This window comes from Carcharhinus amblyrhynchos, chromosome 19 (assembly GCF_965287045.1).
Source record: "Carcharhinus amblyrhynchos chromosome 19, sCarAmb.v2.hapA, whole genome shotgun sequence".
Classification (NCBI taxonomy): domain Eukaryota; kingdom Metazoa; phylum Chordata; class Chondrichthyes; order Carcharhiniformes; family Carcharhinidae; genus Carcharhinus; species Carcharhinus amblyrhynchos.
The window spans coordinates 15,435,101-15,453,397 of record NC_137342.1 but is presented as its reverse complement, the minus strand read 5'-3'; the positions used below and the strand labels follow the sequence as shown (position 1 = coordinate 15,453,397).

General features: G+C 43.3%; 1 protein-coding gene across 4 annotated transcripts in view; it reads left to right on the top strand.

The window, feature by feature from the left end:
- Positions 1–18,297, top strand: part of LOC145355324 (proton myo-inositol cotransporter-like) — a 122,822-nt gene that overhangs the window by 83,819 nt on the left and 20,706 nt on the right. The gene's annotated exons all lie outside the window — the stretch shown is intronic.

The window sequence follows — 18,297 nt, the reverse complement described above, 5'->3', positions numbered from 1 at the left end:
CAATCCTCCTGTCATCCAGATGAGGTGAAAAAACGTCAAACCTGTTGGACACTTGTAAAAGCTAAGGCTCCTGTGCTCCTGCCCTCGATGTCCTTGCCTGCTTCCCATGTCATGCTCTCTGATCCCTGAGCACTGGGCAAATCAGAAGACCTCTCAAGAGGTGTGACTATCTCCTGCTACAAACAATCCAAAAAGAATTCCCCACTCCCTGATGCATCGCAGTATCTGTAGTTCAGCCTCTTAACTCCTAGGGTGCGATCTTACTCGCCATTCACATCATACTCCTGCTGAGCAAGGTTGGAGAATTTGGCATCCAGCCAAATCTCCATTTACTGTAGCAGGATGGGAAAATACCACCAGTTGAATGGCTGTGAAGTTCTGGCCATAAACTCTGAGCTGAAGCTGCTTGAACTTCAAACACTTAGTGCAAATGCATTTGCCCTGGATCGGACTGACACCCAGGTACTTCCACATGTGGCAGCTCTGACACACCAACAGTCCTACTATCCTTTAATATGTTGTAATAAACAAATTAATTATTCAGTTATATAATGTTATACTACATTGAACTTTAGGAATAGAATTTACCTTAGTCACTTACCACATACTTGCCAAGTAAGGAGCTGCTTCTCCTGTAGCAGTGTGAGACTATTTTCTGAAGGCTGGGAAAGTTTTATAGAGCGAAAGAGTACCTCTTTCCTTAACTGCATAATTATCCAACTCCCTACACTATTATAAATCACACACAAATGCTGAACTGCACTAAGTTGGTTTTATATATATATTACTAAGATAAAGGTTAGCTGAGTCAGGAACTGGTTTGAGCTGCTCTTAATTAGTTAAATCCAACTGCTCTTCCAGCCTTGTTAAAATCCTGGTTAAGGCTGTAAACTTTAGAATTTAAACTCTAAATTTCAGTTAAAAGCTAATACAAACAACTTTTTTACGGAAGATTTAAGAAATACTCAACATCCACCAGCATCCCTTCTTGGTATTAGACCGAGGTGTCTGATACAGGGTTGGAATACCTTCACCATTCTTTTGTATTCCCTAGGTCAGAATCAGTTGTAGACTGACTTCCAATACTTAGTCCAGCCGCAATGCCCTTTTAGCAGTGCATCTGGTTTCAAGTTATGTAGTGGTTTAGTACATTAACCCATGCAAGTCTCTCATTGCTTTTGAGCTCCTTTAGTAAGACATGTAGCCACTCAGTAATGCAGTTTGTGTTGTCTTCTGTAATCATGTTAACTGGCAGGCAGCCCAAAGTTGCCTTGCTGGCTGCACTGTATGAGGTGGGCACAGATTAATCCCACGTTGTTCATGGCCCGAGGAAGGGATGTGCTTGTCTTGCTTCTTCAAATTTTCGTGATTTTTTTTTTCAGCACTTGCTTAAACTGAGGAACCGAAACTATGTAATAAGCAAAATAGAACATTCTAGAGCTGTCAACATTTGAAAGGTTAAATGTGGACAAGGCAGTTCAGATTGCGTATTCTGAAGACACTGTCATGTAACTTTGTTAGCCCAACAAACCTAATAAGAACATAAGAACGTAAGAAATAGGAGCAGGAGTAGGCCATCTAGCCCTCTGAGCCTGCCCTGCCATTCAATAAGATCATGGCTGATCTGAAGTGGTTCAGTTCCACTTTCCCGCTTTCTCCCCATAACCCTTAATCCCCTTGCCTACCAAAAACCTATCTACCTGCGTATTAAATATATTTAGTGAGGTAGCCTCCACCACTTCAACGGGCAGAGAATTCCAGAGATTCACCACCCTTTGAGTGAAGAAGTTCCTCCTCAACTCTGTTCTAAACTGCACCCCCCCCCCCCGCCACTCCAATCTTGAGGCTGTGCCCTCTAGTCCTACTGCCCTTTCTGAGCAGGAAGAACCTCTCCACCTCTACCCTATCCATCCCTTTCATCATCTTATACGTCTCAATGAGATCCCCCCTCATCCTTCTAAACTCTACCAAGTACAAGCCCAGTCTATTCAGCCTGTCCTCATAGCTCAACCCCCTCAACTCTGGTATCAGACTAGTGAACCACCTCTGCACTCCCTCCAAGGCCAAAATATCCTTGCGCAACTGCGGCGACCAAAACTGCACACAGTACTCCAGCTGCGGCCTCACCAGTGCCCTGTACAGTTGCAGCAAGACCTCCTACTTTTTATATTCAATCCCCCTCGCTATGAAGGCCGGCATCCCATTAGCCTTCCTGACCGCCTGCTGCACCTGTAGGCTGGGTTTTTGCGACTCATGCACAAGGACCCCAGGTCCCACTGCACCGTAGCATGCTGCAGCTTTTCACCCTGTAAGTAGTAGTCCTTCCTACTATTATTCCTACCTAAGTGGATAACCTCTCACTTGCCAACATTGTATTCCATCTGCCAGGTCCTCGCCCACTCGCTCAGCCTATCTAGATCCCTCTGCAGACTTTCCACACCCTCCGCACAATTTGCTGTTCCACTTATCTTTGTGTCATCGGCAAATTTTGACACCTTACACTCGGCTCCCTCCTCCAGATCATCTATATAAATGGTAAATAGCTGAGGCCCCAGCACCGATCCCTGGGGCACTCCACTAGTCACTAACCGCCAATCCGAATAGCACCCATTGACACCCACTCTCTGCCTCCTATTTGACAGCCAATCCCCTATCATGCTAACACCCTACCCCCAACTCCAGGCCCCCTAACCTTCTGTAACAACCTTTTGTGCGGCACCTTATCAAACGCCTTCTGAAAATCGAGAAACACCACATCCACCGGTTTCCCTCTATCCACCGCACTAGACACATCCTCATAGAATTCCAATAAATTCGTCAGACACAACTTCCCCTTAACGAATCCGTGCTGCGTCTGATCTATTAAACAATTCTTCTCAAGATGCCCTGCTATTTCCTCTTTGACGGATTCAAGCATTTTTCCTACAACAGACGTTAAACTTATCAGCCTATAATTCCCTGCCTTTTGCCTGCTACCCTTTTTAAACAGCAGCGTAACATTAGCCGTTTTCCAATCTTCTGGCGCTTCCCCAGAATCCAGCGAGGTTTGGAAAATAATCACCAAGGCATCCACTATCACCTGTGCCATTTCCTTCAGAACCCTTGGATGCATTCCATCCGGTCCTGGGGACTTGTCCACCATCAGTCCCTCTAGTCTGTCGAGCACTGCCTCTCTAGTAACAATGATCTCATTCAGGCCCTCCACTCCTACCATCTTTCCATCGTTAACACCTGGCAAACTATTTGCGTCCTCCTCTGAAGACCGAAGCAAAAAATGTTATTCAAGGCCTCAGCCATTTCCTCATCCCCCACCACTAAATCCCCCCTCTCATCCTCTGAGGGTCCAACATTCACCCTAGCCAGCCGCCTCCTTATATATTTATAAAAATTCTTACTATCCTTTTTTTATATTTAGCGCTAGCCTGGATTCATAGTCTAATAGAAGAATCTTTTAGTTTGATGGAATGATCTGTACAATCAGTTGTCCAAAATGGTTCCTATCACTAGTAACATTATGCAATACATTAGATTAAATGCTGTCTGGCAAGACAAACTCAATAAACCTGTTCTCAGTGAACACTGAGAAAATATATGTCATGGTATAAGCTGGTGATTTTGGAATTTCAAAATGAACAAATTAATGTGGATTATAAGGTAATGTTGCATACCTTGTATCCACACAACCTAATAATTTGTACAGATAAACAAATCCATTATTCTATTATAATAAATATTAAAGGTGAGAAGTTGGGCTCTGTCATGCTGATTCTTAAGCTTAATGCTTGAAAATGGGGTTTAAGATGTGCCCATGTATTTGAGAGGCTGTGGGATTTGCACACTCATTACCACCTTCTTGGATGATTAGGGATACACAACAAATGCTGACCTAGCCAGTGACTCCTGCATCCCGTGAATTAATGAAAAACATTCATGAGTGCTGTCAACATGACAAGCAGGTAGTTTATGATATCGATCAGCAGTTTGACACAGCACTACCAATTTCAAAAAGGGAGGCCACTAGATCAAGGTCAATTGTTGGAAGAGGAAGAAGGAAAATCGTAGAAGGGCTAAAGGGCCCTTAATTAAAGGAAGCTTTAATTATGGAGAGCCTTTAAGGGAAATTCTCTTGCTCAACTTCAGTGAGGTTCCATGTTTGAGACATATTTGCTTCACTAAAGAATTCGTGACAGAAATCTACTAATTGCTGCAGTTGTAACTTTGAGCCAAAAGCAAGATAAGTACCACTTTGCTGATAGCAGTCAAGGTTCCTTTGTCTCTTAACCTTTACTATTGGTGTAGTAATCTACATGTCTGAATTATGCTCTGAAAACGTATTTAATTCCATCCATGGCAACTAGAACAAGTTAAATACAATTAACTAATAAGTAGGTAATGATCATGAAATTCTGGATTGCTGTTTTAAAAAAAAATCATCTAGTTCACTGCTGTCCTTGCCCAATTTGGCCTGGAGATGACTCTGAACCCACAGCAATGTGGTTGAAACCATAGAATCCCCATAGTGTGTAAGGAGGTCATTCGGCTCATCAAGTCTGCACTCCCTCTTAGAGAGCATCTTATCCAGGTCCTGGTTCTGCCCTATCCCCTTAAGCTTGTACTATCCCCATAACCTCACACCAGTACCATGGCTAATCCACCTAACTTGCACATAGACTGTGGGAGGAAATCAAACCATCCTGAGGAAACCTATGCAGACACAGAGAACACGCAAACTCCATATAACCAGTCAAAGCTGGAATCGCATCTGGATCCCTGGCACTGTGAAGCAACAGTACTATCTATTCTTTACGCTACCCATGACTCTTTCTTGCCCTCAATGTCCTATAAAGTCATTCAGTTATTTTAAACAAAGTGGATTACCAAACTGTTCAATTAAGGACAGGCAATAGATGATGGCCTTGCTAGCGACGCTCATTCCATGAGCAAATATTTTTAAAAGCACCCTTTACAAACATGCGTGCTCTCTTTTAAGTAGCACTGGCCACTTAAAATACTGAATTCCTTGCTGATGTATGCAGCGGTTCACCCGAACTCCTCAAGTGCAACCGATAAACAATGTTCAGTTATCTTGCTACCTGCAGTGCATTAAATGGGCATGCAACAATTGTTTTGCCGTTCTATTTCTCCCCTCAGTGTTTTATTCTGTTTGTATTATACAGTCAACATTAATGCTTTATTAATTTCTTGAAAGTTCATCAACTGATTCCTGTTCAGTTACCATCCTCCAAGTTTCTGAACAAGAAACAAAATTTAGGATTGATCAAAGCCAGTTCCATCCTAGGATTTGATTTGCCTAATTGTAACATAACTTCCTTGTGTTACAATCGCCAGTTGTATTTGTGTAACACCTTTCACATCTGCAGATATTCCAAAACACTTTCCAGCCAATTAACTAAACTTATTTCAAAGTGTAGTAACTGAAAATCTCTTAGCCGCCACACTTCACTGTCTGTTTGGGTACACTGAGGGAGAATTTAGCATGGCCAGTGCACCTAACCAGCACATCTTTCAGCCCATGGGAGGAAACTGGAGCACCTGGAAGAAAGCCATGCAGAAACAAACTCCACCCAGAGACAATGACCCAAGCCGCGAATTGAACCCAGGTCCTTAGCACAGGGAGATGGCAGTGCTAACCATGCTCTCGTTCTTGACTTGTCCCTTGTAGACAGTGAATTGATTTTGGGGATTAAGGAGGTGCATTATTCACCACACACTGACTCTTAGAGCCACAGTATTAAATTGTTAAAACTAAACTAGGCCAGCCATGTCAATTTGAAGGATAAATATTACCCTGAAACTGGATAGCCCTTTGTTTTTCTTCAAAAAGTACCTTGGGGATCTTTTACAGATGGCAGACAAGATCTCAATTTAACATATTCAAAATCTGGCACCGCTAACAATGCAGTGTCCTCCTTCAGTACTGCACTGAAGTGGCCTAGATTATGTGCTTAAGTTTCTGGAGTTGATTTGAACTAACTTGCAGCTTGTTTCAAGGGTTATGTGGGATCAGATGCCAATATTTGATTTCATATTTCCTAAAATGTGACCAGCGCTGTACCTCAGGGATCAGTGCTGGGTCCACTGTTATTTGTCATTTATATTAATGATTTGGATGAGAATTTAGGTGGTATTGTTAGTAAATTTGCAGATGACACCAAGATTGGTGGCATAATGGACTGAAGAAGGTTATCTTGAATTGCGATGGGATCTTGATAAATCAGTGGACTGACGAATGGCAGATGGACTTTAATTGAGATAAATGCGAGATGATACATTTTGGTCGATTGAACCAAGGCAGGACTTACTCAGTTAATGGTAGGGGATAAGGGAGAGTTGCAGAACAGAGATCTAGGGATACAGGTTCATAGCTCTTTAAAAGTGGAGGCACAGGTGGACAGTGATGAAGGCGGCATTCGGCATGCTTGGTTTCATTGGTCAAAACATTGAATACAGGAGTTGGGATGTCTTGAAGTTGTACAAGATATTGGTATGGCCACACATGGAATACTTTGTGCAATTCTGGTCACCCTATTATAGAAAGGATATTATTAAACTAGAAAGTGTGCAGAAACATTTACTAGGCTGCTACCAGAACTTGATGGTTTGAGTTATGAGGAGAAGCTGGATAGACCAGGACGTTTTTCTCTGGAGTGTCGGAGGCTTAGTGGTGATCTCAGAGGTTTATAAAATAATGAGGGACATAAATCAGCTAGATAGTCAATATCTTTTCACAAAAGTAGGGGAGCCTAAAACTAGAGGGCATAGGTTGAAGGTGAGAAGGGCGAGATACAACAAGTGTCTAGAGGGGCAATTTTTTCACAGGGTGTGGGGCCTGGAACAAGCTGCCAGAGGTGGTAGTAGAAGGGGGTGCAATTTTGTTTTCTAAAAAACATTTGGACAGCTATATGGGTGAGATGGGTATAGAGGGATATGGGCCAAATGTGGGCAATTGGGATTAGTTTGTGTTAAAAAAGGGGGTGACATGAACAAGTTGGGCAAAGGGCTTATTTCCATGCTGCAAACTGCTATGATTCTATGACTCTAAAGTGAGAAGTCATGGTCACCTTTATTACTTGGTAATACATATATCATCTTAGTGTTTCAAATACTATAAGTTCCTTCAGCATTGCAATTAATGGAGAAAAGGTTTTCCTGGGTGGCTTTGAACTTTTTAACTGGGAGAATTTAGGTATTGTTGACAAGATTAACATTTATTGGCAATCCGTCATTGCTCTCGAAGCTGATTGTAAGCACTTTCTTGAAAGCAAACAATACTTAACAGAATAATTGAGAGCCAAGCAGATTGCTAGAGTCACATATAAGCCATACCAAGTAAGAAGAGATTAATTTCCTTTCCTAATGGATATTAGTAAGTCAGATGGGTTTTTGCAACAATCTAACTATTTCATGGTTACCATTACGGATACTAGCTTTTTGTTTCATATTTATTCAATTAACTGAATTTAAATTCTCCAGCTGCTATGGGTGGGACTTGAATGAAAGCCTCTGAATCATTTGGCAATGACCATGATTCTCCCATCCTGACCCGCTAATTTTTTTTGGTGGTCGGGCTTGGAGAGTTGTACATGCGTTAATTCGTAAATGCATTCCCAACCAGGATATCCAGCATGGTCGGAACCACACAGGGAATCCCATGCTGGCCAGCGATTAAGCTGGTCACCAAATTGCAGGCTGACAATTGTGGGCCGCTGTGCAAGAACGGTCAGCCTCCGACGTGAACAGGCCCCCCCCCCCCCCCCCCCCCCCCCCAAGCTTTTAATAATATTCACGATTGTGACCTCTGTATTGCAGAGCATGTGGGAGATTAGAGTCTGAACTCCCACTGAAAAAATAATGATGATTTACACCAGTTTTCCCACAAATTCAGCACTTACAACTTTTGGGAGAATCTCCCCATGGTAGCACAGTGGTTAGTACTGCTGCTTTCCAGCTCCAGGGACCTGGGTTTGATTCCCAGCTTGGGCCACTGGAGTGTGCACATTCCCCTTGTGCCTGCGTGGGTTTCCTCCCATAGTCCAAAAATGTGTGGGTTAGGTTGATTGGCCATGCTAAAAAAAAAAAAATTGCCCCTCAGCATCCTGAGATGCGTAGATTAGAGGGATATGGGGGTGGGGCCTGGGTGGGATTGTGATAGGTGCAGACTCGATGGGGCAAATGGCCTCTTCACTGTAGGTTTTCTATGATTTTTTGATGTCTGGGGATTTCTAGTCCAGAGAAATAACCACAATGCTACTGGACTCACTAAACATAAATCAAACAAAGATGCGATAAAATAAAAGATCTTAGGCATAAGGCCCGATTTTTATCATCAAGTTGTGCCCATTTTTGGGTGCGAAACTTGGTAAAGTTGCACATGAGGCAAGTAGTGTGATCCGCACCGGCTTCCCTTTTTACCAAAGCCCAAAAATGGCCATTGATTGGGACCGAGCCTGAAATGGTCACGACAGCCATTTAAATGCATTTGCATGTGTTTCAATAGACTTCACCAGCATTTCCCTCTTTACCACCTGTTCGCCAATCCAGAATCAGTGCAAAACAGACAAGCTCCATAAAAGTCCATTTGAGCAGCTGATCAGTTAGGCACTTACCTCCTCACTAACCCTAGCATCAATGGTTCTGCTGCTTAGGGGGTCCTTTTCGTTGTGGTCATCTTGTTTCCAGGCACCCACCACCCTCCCTGTGCAAATAAACATTCCTTGTACATCTCCTTTAAACCTTGCCCTCACACCAAAACCCCATGCCCCTCAAATTAAGTGGAGGATTGATAGGTGCTCACTTTTTGACTTCAGCCCAACCATGCTGTCACTGACAGCCTGCATCTCCCCTTCCCTGGATAGCTTCAGCACCCACTCTTCAAAGGGGGTGAGGACCAGGAGGTCTGGCTCACCACCCCGTCTTCGCCCTCTCTCCAGTGTTGTGGTCAATCTTCTGCTGTGGAGACAGGATCCATGAAAGAGTTGATGGCGTGACTCTTGCAGAATATCAGGTGGTTGTCGTTAGAGGGCAAGCGCAGTGCTACTCTTGGAGGGAGAGCTGGCAGGAAACAGATGCTTGGGGTTGAGGAAGCATGCAGGGTGCTGGGGATTGGAGGAACTGGGAACAATTTGGGGGAAATGCTAGATGGGGTTAAGCACTCACCTTTGCTGAACAGATGAGGTAATTGACCTTCTTGCAGCACTGCTTCCTGTTCTGGGGCCAGTGCCATGGCACTAACTGAGGTGGCAACTACCTTCCAAGTTACTTTGCCATCAGCCCCCTGGATCTGCTGCGTCCTGGCAGTGGGGGGTTGTCCCTCCTTGCTTCTGCCGCTCCAGCAGCTTTTTGAGGTTACCTTCAGTAAATTGGGGGGGATGGTCATGTGTTCATTTTTCATGGAACTGTGTGGAGATGTGTATTTGGGTGGCTGATCCTCATCACCCTCAGAGGTGTAAGAATGTGTTTACTACTGCCTGCCTTTCAATGGGGTTTTTATGGAGGTGCTCCTTGAGGCAGATCAGCTGCAGGCAGTTTGGTGGAGCATTCCAGCAAATTGCGTGCTATTTCCTTGTTAGCATTGAAGGGAAGGTAAATGGGCATTTGCGGGTGCCGGTGACGAGGTGAGGGGGATGCAGGGGTGGATCCGTTCCCACATGACAGAGTGGGAGGGAGGCAGGGATCAATTCCTACATGACTGGGACAGGGGAAACAGAGGGAGAGGTCATGTAGCCATCTGTCAGGAGAAGATTGGGCCTTGAGCAGGAGGCTGGGGTGGGCGTGAGTGTGGGGATCACTCTGAGATAGGTGGGGGAGATCCCTGGCGGGGGGGGTGGGGGGAAGGAGGGTAGGGAGGATCACTGTCTGAGATGAGTGAGGGGGGAGGGAAGCGGGTTTTGCTGCACTCTGCCTGAGATTGGTCGTGCTGAGGGGTTTGCTGCCACTGTGCCTGAGATTGGTGGGAGGGGGAAGCGGGTTCACTCTGCTGGAGATTGGGGGGTGGGCACCTTCTTGCAGCACTGCTGGGTGGTTGGAGGGTGGGGGGATAAGGAGGTCAGTCCTGTGGGGGTGGAGCAATGTCTGTGGGGGCCAGGGGGAGGCATTATCTGGCCCAGGAGGGATGTGACGAAGGAGTAGTGTTCTCTGTTGTTTTGGGCACGCACAGTTGGTGGCTCTGATCGGAGCTGCAGGGTTTCAGGCCCATTACATGCTGTCCACAGGCTTCTGCAGCTCAAAACAGAATTGCTGATACTTTTGCAGGTATATATGAGTGGGCATCTCAGAACGGGCCTGAAAGTCAGACCTGAACACTCCTGTTTCAAGTCCATCCAGCACTTAAAATCAAAATGGTAAAATAGGGCCCATAGTGTTTATTTGTTTAAAATTGCACAGCATAGCCATTTGGAAAAAATGGAAATATGTTTCAGAAATAGGAAGAGAGGCCATTAGAGAGAGTGAGAGGGGCCAGGTTGAGTGTGGCAATGATTTTGCCTTATTTATTTGAAACATAGAAACTAGGAGCCTGCTCTGCCATTCATTATGATCATGGCTGATCATATAGAATACCCTGATTGTTCTGCAGTGTGGAAGGAGGCCATTTGGCCCATTGTGCACTGATTCTCCATAAGAACATTTGACGTGAAACATGGCTTGGAAATTCTGTTCTCAGTGGAGATGGCACTGTGATCCACATACTGAAGTTCCGTGCATAACGTCAGTGTCATTTCCTTGAATTTCAACCAACTGATGTTAAAAACTTTTCCGTCCGTCCATCCTGTAGAAGATGTCCACTCCACTAGGAAGCTTTTTCTTGACAAGGTGAAGGATGATGCCAATGGAGAAAGGGATGGGGATAATGCTTACTTGCTGACAACAGAGAAGACCTTGAAGGTTTATGTTTTATTTCTATTGATGAGTACTGTTGCTGACGTCTTATCATGGAGGAGTCAGAGGATGTTGGTGAAGTTCACTGGACAGTTAAACTTTGAAGCATTTTCCGATCGACTGACTTTGTCGAAATCCTTGGTCAGATTGATGAAGGCCATGTAGAGTGGTTGATGCTCCTGACGTTTCTGTTGAAGTTGTCAAGCAGTGGAATCTGGTCAATTCTTCCACAGTTTGGTTGGAAGCCACACTGGCTTTCCAGAAGAAATTTTTCAAAGACTGGGAAAAGGCAGCTAATGAGGATTCAGGCAATGAGGTTCCCAGTGATGGAGAGTCGAGAGTAGATCCCATTTCCCTGCTTTATCCCCTTTCTTGAAGATAGTAATTATGGCATACCTAAAGGCAGTAAGAAGTCTGACAACACCAGGTTTAAGTCCAACCAATTTATTTGATAGTAAACACACAAGCTTTTGGGCTTTGCCCCTTTGTCAGGTGAATGGAGAGTTCTGGCCTCAGACAAAGCATGTAACAGCACACACGGTTTACAGATTACTGATTAGAAAGTGAGTCTTTACAACTAACCTATTCAAGTCTTAAAGAAGCAGACAATGAGTGGAAAGAGCATTAGGCACTCGCATTCTAATCAGTAATCTGTAAACTGTGTGCTGTTATATGCTCTGTCTGAGGCCAGAACACTCCATTCACCTGATGAAGGGGCAAACCCCGAAAGCTTGTGAGTTTACTATCAAATAAATTGGTTGGATTGAACCTCGTGTTGTCAGACTTCTTGCTGTGTTTACTCCAGTCCAACACCAACATCTCCACATCATACCTAAAGGCAACAGGGATTTCTTCTCTATCCCAGTTTTTTAGGAACAGCTGATTGAAAATGATAGGTGAACTCATTTCCTCGAGTTTGAAAATCTCTGCATGGAATCCCATCCACTCCTATGGCTTTTTCATTCTTGTGTTTAATAGCGACTTCTACTGTGTTCTTAGCCCCCCTCTACAGTACCCTTTTTATGCATTCATATGACTGTGGCCAACTTTTCATCCAACTTGATTTTCAAGTTTGCTGATGACACCACCGTAGTGGGTTGGATCTCAAACAATGACAGGACAGAGTATAGGAATGAGAGAGTCTGGTGTACTGGTGCAACAACAATAATATCTCAATGATAACAAAATGAAAAAGATTGTCACCGACTTCAGGAAGTGTAGTGGAGAACATGCCCCAGTCTACATCAATGGGGATGAAGTAGAAATGGTTAAAGCTTCAATTTTTTGTGTCCAGATCGCCAACAACCTGTCCTGGTTCCCCACGCTAACACTATAGTAAAGAAAGCCCACCAATTCCTCTACTTTCTCAGAAGACCAAGGAAATTTGGCATGTCAGCTATGATTCTATCCAACTTTTACAGATGCACCATAGAAAACATTCTTTCTGGTTGTATCACAGCTTGGTGTGACTCCTGTTCAAGATCACAAGAAACTACAAAAGGTCGTGAATATAGCCCAATCCATCACGCAAACCAGCCTCCCATCCGTTGGCTCTGTCTATACTTCCTGCTGCCTCAGCAAAGCAGCCAGCATAACTAAGGACTCCACGCACCCTGGATATTCTCTCTTCCACCTTCGTCCATCAGGAAAAAGATACAAAAATCTGAGATCACATACCAACCAACTCAAGTTCAGCTTCTTCCCTGCTGGCATCAGACTTTTGAATGGACTTGCATCAACTTACAGTTGATCTTCCTCTGCAGCTTAGCTATGACTGCAACACTACATTCTTCATTCTCTCATTTGTTTCTCTATGAACGGTAAGCTTTGTCTGTATAGCACGTATGAAATAATACTTTTCACGTATACTAATGTATGTGACAATAATAAATCTAAATCACATCATTCTCTCTTTGTGGGAGTCCAAGATTATCATTGGGAGTTGGGGGATTTCCTGTAACATGGCCTCATCTACCATTGTATCGTGGTTGAAGTTCTTTGAAGTGTTCTTTCCTTTTGAAAGATGTTTTCTACATCTCTCACGAGGATTCTATTCATACTCCGCACCAGGTTAGGGCTGAGGGTGTTGGGCTCATATATCATCTTGGTGGCACAAAAAGAAGCTGTGGCTATCATACTTGTCAGCGAGGAGTTGCAGTTCCTTAGCTATCTTAGTTCATTGTTGGTTTTTGATTTTCCCGGACTCTTTCTTTTTTGTACCTCTTTTTATTGTTTGATGAGTCCCCCTCTTTGCCTTGCTGGTGAGGTTATTTTGTTAGGCACAGAGATTTCCTCTTCTTGTTGGGGTCTTGGATGATGTAGCCATTCTCATCGAGTCAGTGGGGAAGTGAGTTACTTTCTGCAGAGTTCCTATTCTCGTATCTTCTAGGCACAGTATTTATCTAGTTAGTTCAGTTAGGTTCGGGTCAGTGGTAACCTTGAGTTGTGTTTGAAAATTATGTTGATGTGACAGTGATTCATTATAGCAGTAGATTGATGTGTTTATGGTTGCCACTTCAAAATTCCATAGACCTCAATAAATGTGGAGATGATGCACCTGTATCTCAAACTGATCAGTACCAGATAGAGCTGCATGTCAATCGTAATGCTTTTTTAGAAAAAATCCAGTGATTGAAATTTTCAGACTTGAATATTGATTGTAATTAAAATTTTAAGTTGTCATGAGAATTGTAGCAATGTTACTTATGATGTAAATGATGAAGGATTCAAATCTGTGAAAATCAAGGTCCAGAAGCCCAAAGCTGATGGGATGTTTATGGAAGTGTGTTGTAGAATAAAGTACATTCCATTATTTTCTGGAAATATAATCAATCCATTGACATTTTGTTTGACAATTTTATTTGTTGGAATAATGGAAAATTAGATGCATATCAGAGGTTTTGAATTTAAGTAACAGTGAGAAATAGGCTAGCAGGAAGTAATCTAACTTCCTAAAAGCAATGTTAGCCAATTTTCACTGAACAATTCAGTAGTGGTATACATTTGCAAAGCTTTTCTTTGCTTTCTTGTTAGATTTGATTCTGATTTTAACTAATGAATATCTTGTTCTGCTCCAGCTGACCACTTGCTATTGCAACACAATAATTGGCCCTTTCTGCTGTCTGTCTGCTTCCGGAAGTCTCCATTCCTTTCTCAACACACAAGATATTCTTTATTCTCGGTTCTAATTTCTGCTGACACCACGTATTACATACCTAGAATAGGAGACTATGTGTAACACCCAAATTTGCTGACAGTACAAAGTTTGGTGAGAAAGTAAGCTGAGGTGGACATAGGCGGCAACAGCATTTAGACAAGTGAGTGAGCAAAAACATGGCAGGTGTATTCGATAGACAAATAAGAAATTGCCTATGTTGGTGGGAAAAAATAGAAAAGCTAAATTGCAGTTAGTAGTCCAAAGGTACATTGATAATTACAATTGAATTGGAGTATAACAAGAGGTCTGAGTACAATTAAGAATAGGACCTTGGTGAGATGACACCAGTGTACGGTTTTTTTCCTTACCAAAGGAAAGAGAAGTTTGTCCTAGAGTGAGTGTAACAAAGATTCACAAGACTAATTCCTGGGTTAGGAGTATTTTACCCAGTGGGAACAGATTGAACATACTAGGTGGTTGTTCCCTTGAATTTCTCAAAATGAGAGGTGATTTGATTGAAACACAAAATTCTTAAAGGTTTTGATAGGGCCTGTGCTGACAGGATGTTGCTCCTGATTGGTCTGTCAAGAGTTATGAATCAAGAGTTTCAGAATAAGTAGTTGGCCATTAAGCTTCCGAGAAGTTCACAAGATGTAAATCTTTGAAATATCTTACCATGGAGAGCTGAGAATGCTCCATCATTTGGTATATTTGGGGTAAGAGATCAATACAATTAATAGATTTTTAAGTACAAAGGAATTGAGGGATATGAGGACAGCACAGTGGTATAGCTGAGCTAGGTCAGCCTTGAACTAACTGAATGTCAAAGAAAATGGCTGAATCATCTCCAAACTAATGTTTATCAGTCATGATGAAGATGACTAATCTTACTGTTCAACAATAAAATAAACAGCTATTAAATGTTCTGAGCCAGGTTTTCACAGCATAAGTTTAAAGGGAATGATTTAATAATTCTGATTCTCAAAATGTTATTTATTTGGCAGTATTTTCTGAGTATTCTGTGCTTTTTTGATTTCTTGCTATTGTTTAAAGCCTTTGTGATAATTGTTTGGTAGTATTACAAGATGATGTGATTGTAAATATATCCTGGAAGGAAAATGGTTTATCAGAGTAATGTTAAAAGCTTTGTGATGTAAACGACAATATCTTTGTAGCGCTTGTTTAGGCTGTAATGTGACACATCCCGCCCTCTCACTCCTGTTAATGTCCTAGGGTTCCAGAACAGAAGAAGAGAGTTTGATTTATTCAGTCACTGAATCAACTTGTTTTGATTGCTCAATTATTGATAGATTAGAAATGGATTGATGCTTTGGCTTCGGTTACATGTTTTTCCTCTCCCGTTTGTACAGCTGTGCTTGAAAGATTGTAGATGACAAGATGCACCCATGTTCAGCAGTATACTTCTTGGAAAATAAGAGCTAGTGAAGTTTGGCACAGGTAGTGTTCAGCATGCTGTCTAAGTTCTCCTCACAAATGCAACACCACCCTTTGGTTGTTCAAAAATAACCTCCTCCCAGCTCCAAAAAAGGCTCATTCACCTATATCCATGACATCAACAGTGTTCCCGAGGATGTCTCCTCCACAATATTTGTACCTTGTGGGGAAATTTACCATCAGCATGTTCGTTCAATGGTAATCTAACGATTCCCATGGCCCTCTTTCTCATGAACATTGTGCATCTGCATCTCCTGTATAGTCACGAGGGAGAGGGTGATGAGGTAGGTCCTTGCTGCATGGAGAAGGGAATTTCCTCCACATGGTTTGGAAACTGCACATTCTGAGGGCGATTGCCACACTCATATTTTCTAGCACAGCGGGGTGGGAGAATCTCGTGACGGGGCAAGTGCCTCTCTTTGGCAGTCCTGCCTATTAGCAGTAGTTGCAGTGCCTGTGACCTGGGCACACAGTACTCCAAGTTTGAGGGGCAGTATGTGCCCTAAGAAGCCTAGATGCATTGCATGTTATGATCCAAGGATGAACACTGAGAAGTCATGCTCACCTTGTCAGAAAGCAGTCATTTAGTGAAGTGCTTCTGGCATGATACCTAGGTGCACCAGTGTTCCCCTGATGCACCAAGCTTCCTTGCAATTTTCAGCTTAACACCCTTTGGCAATCTCCAACCATGCCTTTATGGATGTGATGTGGGGGGGTGTCTGGTCAGATGGAAAGAGGACATTTTTCCTTTCACCCGCTGCTTGCAGCACAATATCCAGGTCATGGTCTCTAAATCTTCATGCTGGCATGGGCTGGCCCTCCTGGATGATGTCACTTTGGGCCATCCCACCATTGGAATAGAAGAGATACATGAATCAACATGTAGGTTGTCTCAAGTTTGCCATGTTAGTTCCTGGTACATTCAAGGGATGGAATTTTTCTGCCCCACTGTGCTGGTCAAGTAGCAGGGTGAAAAATGTGAACAGGAGGCAAAAAAGTGAATTGTGCCCAGCGTCAAGCCAATCTGTGATCCTCCCAAGCCATTTTTACTAGCATATCCAGGCACAAGGCCGATTTTAAATTTTTATAATTTCATTTACACCTTATGAGTGAGCCCAGGATGTAATAGTCCAGGCTCAGTTAACTTTTGGACCTCGGATGTCCTCGCAGGCCCAACGAAGGGGACCAGATGTGATTGCCTCAGTGGGACCGAAAGCCATTGAGGCCTCCTGGGTATTCAAGGACAGAGGAACACACTGTCCCTTGGGTTTTCAAACTTATGTGACACTTAGAATTGGGAAGATCACCCCCAGTATTGCAGTAAAGATGGCATGGTGGCATATGTTGAAGCTGCAGGGCTAAATTGTAGTGGGCCATAGCTCCTTAAGAGACACTCGTCCCTTGATATAGAATAAGATAGGGAATGGCCTTGGACGGCTCAGTTGCTATCTTCTGTTATATTGTAGGCAAACAGCGATGGAGTGAAGGTCCAAGTGTGGATGTGGCACCTGAACTGGGCTGCTGTTCCCACTTGCAGAGCTATCTGTGAAGAATTGCATGTTCACTTGTAGGCGTAAGCAGAGGGAAAGCAACAATAGATTGGTGTGGCAGAGTTCTCAGATCTGCATCTTCACAAACAGCAGATGAATTCAAAAGATCGCGCAGTAGGTTGGGAGATCACAGAGATGCTTCATAAGACCATAAAACAAAAGAGCAGAAGTAGGCCATTTGGCCCACTGTTCAATTAAATCATGACTGATGTGATATAATCCTTAACTCCATTTTGCCTCCTCGTCCCCAAAACCTTTGTATTTCTTTGATTCCCTTACTGATTTAAAAATCTGTCTCTCTCAGCCTGAACATAATTAATGACCCAGCCTCCATGGGTCCACTTCTCTCTTGAGAATAAATCCTTCCTCGACTCTGTCTACCCTGTTAAGTCCCTTGAAAATCCCTCTAAACCCAGAATCAACCTAATGAACTTGCATTGGACTGCCTCCAGTGCTGGTATATCTTTCCTTAGATAAGGAGGCCAAAACTGTTCACAATATTCCAGGTGAGATCTAACTAATGACTTTTATAGTTCCTTATTTTTATATTCCATTCCCTCTGAAATAGAGGCTAACATTCCATTTGCCTTCCGTATTACCAGTTGGGCCAGCTTTCAGTGTATCAATGACATCAGCACAGTATATACTCATAGGTCCAGCCATCTGTTGCAATATTTCTGGTTTCTCCTTGAACACATTTCCATGCAGTGTAATGACCAAGTAGTATGCTGGAGCCTGGCCTCTTACCATTCCCAGGATGGGAAAGGCTGGTCTCTGCTCCTAATGCCATTTGCGCTGCTGTTTATGTATTGCCATCTTTTGGGGAGCTGAGATGCCAATTCCAGCCCACCCCAATTCTGTAGGGCAAAAATAAAGCAGATCAGCACTGCCAATTGGCATTGGGGCTATACATAATGTTGGGAAATGGCCTGACTCCTGATTCCAACCCAGGGAATCTGTTACCTACTGGTAGAGCTTCGGCCATAGAATCACTACACTGCTGAAATAGGCCATTTGGTCTATCAAGTCTGGACTAACTCTCCAAAAGAGCATCCTATTCAAGCCTTCCCTACAACCTATCCCTGTAACCCCATGTATTTCCCTGCCAATCCCCCTAACCTACAAATGTTGGGACACTAAGGGGCAAGTCAGCATGGCCAGTCCACCTAATCCACACATCTTTGGACTGTGGGAGGAAACTGGAGCACCTGCACAGACACAGGGAGAACATGTAAACTT